The sequence below is a fragment of the Helobdella robusta genome (genome assembly GCF_000326865.2).
Source record: "Helobdella robusta unplaced genomic scaffold HELROscaffold_12, whole genome shotgun sequence".
NCBI classification, from domain to species: domain Eukaryota; kingdom Metazoa; phylum Annelida; class Clitellata; order Rhynchobdellida; family Glossiphoniidae; genus Helobdella; species Helobdella robusta.
In genome coordinates this window covers 2,149,735-2,157,040 of record NW_008703664.1, presented here as the reverse complement: position 1 = coordinate 2,157,040, position 7,306 = coordinate 2,149,735, and positions in this window count along the sequence as shown.

Sequence of the window (7,306 nt, the reverse complement as noted above, 5' to 3'; positions counted from 1 at the left end):
AAACTAAGTAGCTGAGTGAATATATTTTGCTGAGTTCTTCTCCAAAGATACTACTATATTATGGCGAGTCAAAATTACTAAAATCATGATCTTGCCGATAAATTATTACAATTGTATTATGAAGATGACAAATGTTATAAAAAGAAAAAATTTTAAAAATAATTTTGGATCGAACAATGCATAAATGAAATTTTCTCCAACGGTTGCCAACTTTATTGATAATTCGATTAACATAAAAGAGCGATTCATACTTATACATTTTACAATTTTAACCATTTTTCTCATATTAATAATTCATATCTGAAATAAAAGTATCAAAAACGTAATAAGCACTCTTTTTTTTCTTAAAAAATATTTAGAAAGTCACGGCAAATAGTAACACTTGGGCACGTGTTGATTTGATTTTGCCTCATAATTCAAGTGGTTTTCCATACATGTTTCATGGCGGAACATCAGCGCTGCCTTGAGATTGCGTTGGTTATTATATTATTTATTATTTATATCGCAGCTTCACGCTCCTAGGTGTGTTGCTATTGCGTGTTATGGAGTTGCAGCTGTTGTCTTGCCTTCCATGTTAACAATTATGTCATTATAAACGTGCCTACCGTCTTTCTTTCTGTGTATAAGGATGTGTTGTCAACGGTTTTCAGTTAAGAAGGTTCTGAAAACTTTCAATGTTGAACAAGTTTTAATATTTAATATTTGCTGTTTTAATATTTAAGATTTAATGGACAATTGGATTTAATTTGTTTTCATATAACTTTGTTACACACACACAAACACTCAGCACTGTTCTGCTTTCCCAGTAAAAAAATCCAACTCCCGTTTCTCAAAACCTCCTCCCATTGTGTCCTTCCCATTTTTCTTAAACAATTTTTACCAAAATGAAAATTTATTTTAATTACACGGAATTTCCATTTCACCATTCGCATGCCCACTTTTTATATGCTTAAGTTAGAGATGCACCGAATGGTCAATTTATTAAAAACCCAGAATTTTGAAAGATGAAAAATAAGTTATTGTAAAAAAAATCAGTAGGTGACATCATTATTTGTATCTGTCCAACAACCCTTTTTCGAGGAAAGGCTCAATCTCTTGTTTAAATTTAGATGCTTTAACAGCTATGACGGCAAAAATAAATAATCCAGCACTTGTTTATAAACTCTCTTTATAAGCTGCAACAAGTGCTGAAGGTGATTGAAAAATCGTAAGAGGTCCTATACACTCGAGAATGAATTAGAAAACTGTATCTTATTCTAACTTTAATAAAATAAATAATGACGAAAAAAAATTGGTTAGAAATATTGACAAATGTAATAAAAAACTATCCAACGCTAGAAATTCGGAAGATTTCATAAACTACTTTCATATACATATATATATATATATATATATATATGTATATATATATATACACACCAGAAAATATATATATATATATATATATATATATACACACACACCAGGATTAAGCATTTTATAAAATTTTAACAAGCGCTATTAAACTAGATTGCATTTTTTACTATTATATTGCTTGTAGGTATGAATGCATGAATGTATGTAATGCATGCAATGCATTTGTGCACGGAGCATGCATGAATATGAGGCGTGCGTGCGTGCGTGCGTTCATACGCTTTGTTTGTTTTGATCATTCATCCCAATCTTAACACGTGCGCTTTCAGATTAAATGCTAAAAGACGACAAGCGAAAAGACAATGTTTCAAATCTATCACAGTTTCTACGTAATGGTCTATGATGTTATACAAATTCTCTTATTTTGCAGTAGCTATAAAAAATAACTTGTCGTTTTAATAAAAAACCATTAAATCATTTGGGATGAAAACTGTATTATAACTTCAATGTGATGTTACTGAACAGCCAGCTATATAATTGATGCCACAAGTTCACTTTTTTTTATTTTTGTTAAAAAATGCGAAAAAGGCTCTTCTTTTTTCACTAAAATGAAACAACTACCTGTAGATCGCTTAAAGACGTATGACGATCTACCTGTAACACATCTGACCCATACTATGGATTATTTAAATAAAATCGTTCTAATTATAATTCTATATTCTACTGCAAGTAAAAATCTGTTTCAAAATGCTAAAAGTCAGTTGAATTAATGATTTTTTTGCCGAGTTCAGTCAGCTGTCAATCAATCCATCAAAAGAATAAATTTATTTGACAGCTTAAATACAAAAAGTACTTTTGCAAACGTGTTAATATCTTTGTCCATTTAGCGAGTGCGAATGTGAGTGTGTATGTGTGTGTACACGTGTGTGTGTGTATGTGGTGTGTGTGTTGTGTATGTGTTTGTGAGTGTGTGGTGTGTTGTATGTTTGATTCTGTCTATCTGATCTTATGTATATAATACCACTGGAGTTTGTATTTGTTTCTATGATTGTATATAATTGTTTGTGTGTACTTATGTGCGTCTGTGCTTACGCCTGCATTTTATTAATTTATCCGATGACGTTCCATGTTGACAAATTCAATAATTTAATATAGAATATATATAATAATTATAATAAATACAAAAAATGATTATTATTTCTTCACATTTGTCGTCTGCGTCAAAAGTTTTTCAATGAGTTTCTTCAGTGAAAACTGTGCAAGTGGGAAAATGTGATTGGTGAAAATCATTTTAAAGTATGGACGGCAGGTTGAGAGCGCCACGACACAGTGTGTTTCTTTATCTTAATAAAAATTCAAGACGATTTCAATATTTAATAAAAATTCACTATGATCTCATTTGATCTCATTTTTTATTTCAATGAGAAGAGCTATAACTGCCGCTACTATCGCTGCTTCTTTCGCTGCCACTAGGGCTGCTACAATATTTACTATTCCGCTAATCTCATTTCTTTTGCTAATCATTCTGATATTAAATATATTATAACAAAATATTATTGTTGTTGTTGATGTTATTATTTATTAAGCTTCAAATCAAAAATAATTTTTATACAAAAAATGGTTGGCAGAAGAAGGATTGATTTTTCTTACTGCAGTCGTGTTACACTCATTATTAAAACAAAATTTTTTCTACAGCATTACTACTACTACTACTACTATTACTGCGACTACAATTAGTACTACTACTACTACTACTACTACTACTACTACTACTACTACTACTACTACTACTACTACTACTACTAAAAATACTACTATTACTACCACTAATATTACTTTTACTACTCTTACTGCTAATACTACTATTTATTAATAACATTATTACAAAAGTAGTAGTTGTTGTAAAGTTGAAGTAATAGTAGCAGTAGTTGTAGTAGTTGTAGTAGTAGCAGTGGTAGTAGTAGTAGTAGCAGTAGTAGTAGTAGTAGTAGTAGTGGTAATATTAGTAGTAGTAGAATTAGTAATAGCAATAGTAGTAGTAGCAATAGCACCGTAATAAAAGGCCGAGTTAGTAAGCTATAGCAGAAGTTAAAGTGGTTAAGAGTGAAATTAATAATATTTAATTGGTACGTGTAATTTAAATATTTAATTAACTATAAAATAATATTGATAAAGACTGAAATCAATGTTTGTGATATTCGAATCAATGGTTCCGAAAGACTTCAACCATTGAAATGTTCAGAATAAATGAACGAGGAAGTTGGCAATGATGTTCGCCTGCGTGTTTGTGTGTGTGTGTGTATTTGTGGGAATGTGTGTGTGTGCGTATGTGTGGTTCTTCGGTGCGATGGAGCGTCTATAAAAGGCTGACATGTCGATACGCCGGCACTATTAATTATTAGAACACTGTTGCAATTGCTTCCATGATATAATTTTTTATTTCCAAAATATTTAACACATTCAACATTTTAATTTATTAAAAATAAATTTTTATTTTCTTACTGACATTTGAAATTAATTTTTTATTTCTTTTTATTTATTTAGTATAACGTTAATGAAATTTATTAAAATTGTTAACAACCGCAAATTGAACCAAAAAATTGTATCTTGTGTTTATACGTTTTGTTCTTTTATTAGTTCTATTAGTTTCCGAGAATTTTTTGAAACTGCTGCTAAAATAAATTTTAAAAAATATTTGAAGTTAGACTTCGACTTCTTGTGAGATGTCGAGCAGAATGTTCCCAATATTATTTCTTCTATCTACCGTCTCCGTGCTCACGATCAGTGGTTTCAGTCTGAAACGAGAGAAGGAGAATCCACTAAGAAGTGGTGACATCATGAACGGTCTTGATGATGACAACGACGTCGATGACGACGACAACGATGCTGCTAACAATGACGGCCACGATGCAGCCAGCCGAGATGAGGAGGGCTACGAGCTGGATTTAAACACGGCTGAAGGGAGGTCACTGTTCAGAAGGCTGGCCAAGAAGGACGTGAGAGTTCGTGGCGGTGGTGCTGAAGACTACGAAGCCAACAGGAAAGATTACTCCAACTCAGACAATGATGTTCTCTGGTGGACATTACAACAAGTTTGTTCTTCTTCTTCTTCTTTTCCTTCTTTTTCTTTGTCGTTTCTATGTTTTTGTAATTTTTCAAAATTATTTGTTAAGTATTAAAATATTACACAGCTTTTAAATTGTGAAAAAACAAAGTAATATATTCTTAACGGTCTAATCGTAAAATTATTCTTTTAATTTTAAATTAATATTCTCTACATGTAGGAAACTAATTCACTTTTTGACCTCTTTAACAAAACCAATAAACGGAGGAGGTAAGCATTGTTTTAGGGCTTCTTTAGAAACAAAAAGCGCAATTGAAATAAATTTTATAGAACGTCTAAGCAAATTGACAGAACGTTGAACTTTCTCAAAGATGTATATATATGGTGATGCATTCTATAAAATAAATTCACGTTATGAATTATCATTAAATGTTTAACCTTATCGTAAATGTAAATGGATCTTGTGAAGTATAAATAATTATTAGGTAACACACTAACCGAAAATTCTTATTCATGACTACAAACTATAAAACCCATCCAATATGTGCAAGCACTTCCAAAAATTCACACACATCCAAAAATTCATACACATCCAAAAATTCATACATATCCAAAAATTCATACACGTCCAAAAATTCATACACGTCCATAAACTCACATACATGAAAAAAGGCACGTACGATACATCAAAAAACCTTTGATAATTAAATAGATAATTGATAGTGACTTTTTGAAAAATTCAATTTTTGAAAGAATCAAAATATAAAGATATATTTTATCTATTAATTTACAATTTGTAAGAATGATGAAACTTTTTTCTATCAATTCACTACTAATAAATCAATCAAGCAGCCAAAATAAGTTGTTTTGTTTGGAGAGTGAAAACTAAATTGAAATTTACTTTATGATCTTAAGAACATATAACACCTTGCGTTATTTCGCAGTACTATAAAGCTGTAGATCTGTTTAAATAATTAATTTGAACTCTTCATTGAGTTAGCATATTCAAATATTCAAATGGAACAAATATAACAATGGTAGTACTCAGATAAGTAGGTATTACAATTTTACATTTGCTCTACCAATGACAGTGTAAGGCAATTGAAGTTGTGTTGTTAAAAAGCAAGAGCACGTACCGCTGGGTTGTCGGTGCATTTGTATGGGGCGTGTCCCACTAAATAAATAATGAGCCGAAGCATTTGCAAGCAAGGAAGGGAGTTGATTCTTCGAATAGAATTTTATGACATTTTTATTGAGTTATCTTCAGAGGCTTTATTATTGTCTTTTGAGATGAAAGTGCAAATAAAATCAATTATCGATTTCTTCAATAATTAAAGTTACTATAAGGCATTGCATACAAATAGTTTGGCGTTCACCGAAAACGTTTTTAACAAAACCACTTCTAACAACTTTCTTGTCAACCATAATAATCTCAGTTATACTTCTTGAAATCCATTTACTTATCGTTAAATAATATATATTTTTGTAGATGTTACAATGTTTAAAAATTAAAAGTTACGAATTCGTAAAATACTGAAAACGTTACCATCATGTAGGGGAGACCGAGGCTTTATGAACCAACGGGTAGGTCGAACCAGTTGGGTAAATATGCTTATTTATAACAAATACCGGTAGGCGTTTTATAATTTTAACTATAATATTAATGCGTAAAGAACTGAGTTAATCTGTCATCTTTATGTCAGCAAATTGTCAAGCAAATGTCGCTTATGTGATTTTGCCTTTTTCGAGTAATTTTCAGTCGTTAAAGTGATTGTTCTTTAAAATACAACTACAAAAAAGTAAATAATTTTACGATACATATTTTTGTAGTACTTTTATCCAGTAAAACAGTACGTACTTCATTTCAAGCCTTGGTAACATGTTAATGAGGCAACAGTTAAAATACCATATTGAACCAAGTTGTTAGGGGCACGTTGTCGTGTTTATATTAGTCCAAATTTTAAAAGTGTGTTTGTTTTTGAAGCAGGATCTATCAGAATGGTTAGCTATTGACAGCGAAAAACAGTATAAAAACGTTGTGAGCAGTATTTTTAATAAAATTCAGTAAAACATCAGTTTTTACATAGGAAAACACTATTTTAAGAGAAAAATCGTCTAAAAATCAACGTGAAAAGCAAAAAAAGATAGCCATCATCAGCCTTATTTTGGCCACACTCTTGCATATTTGACTAGTTTTTTGACTCTCCCCGTCAAAGTTGCTAAATTCAATTGGTCACTGGCTGTTATTGTTAATGTAAACTAATAAATTTTGTGATCTGAAAATATTTCTATACAGCAATAAAATTGCTTTACAACAGTCATTAAATACCGGTTAGACGTGCCCCGGTGTTTGGTGCAACATGACCCGTGAACGCGTGAACGGGATAGGTTGAACCCCACGACAGGCTAGCAAATATGCCCTTTTATTGTCAAAGAAACACGCTAGAAATGAATATATTTTTTGCGATACGTAATAGACATATTTTTACATAATAACGACCTATTTCAAAAAGTTTTAATGCAATAATAAAAATTTTATGAGTTAAATACTAAAAATTGGTTCAACATGTCCTGGTCTCCCCTACAAAAAATTATTTATTTCATTTTATTAAAAAATATCAAATATCGTTCCATTGATTATTTGGTATTTCAGAAATTATGTTATAATTTGTAAAAAAAAATAATAAAAAGATATTAAAATTAACGTTTCAAGTGTTTCTATCATTATTATTTAACACTTATTAAAAGAATAAATTTGTATCTATCAAATATTATGTGACAATTTAAATTTAAAATAAATTTAAAATTAATGTTTTTAATTGAATCCAATTTAATTTTATCCACGCAAAAATTATACGTTATAATGTAAATGATGCATATCAATCATAT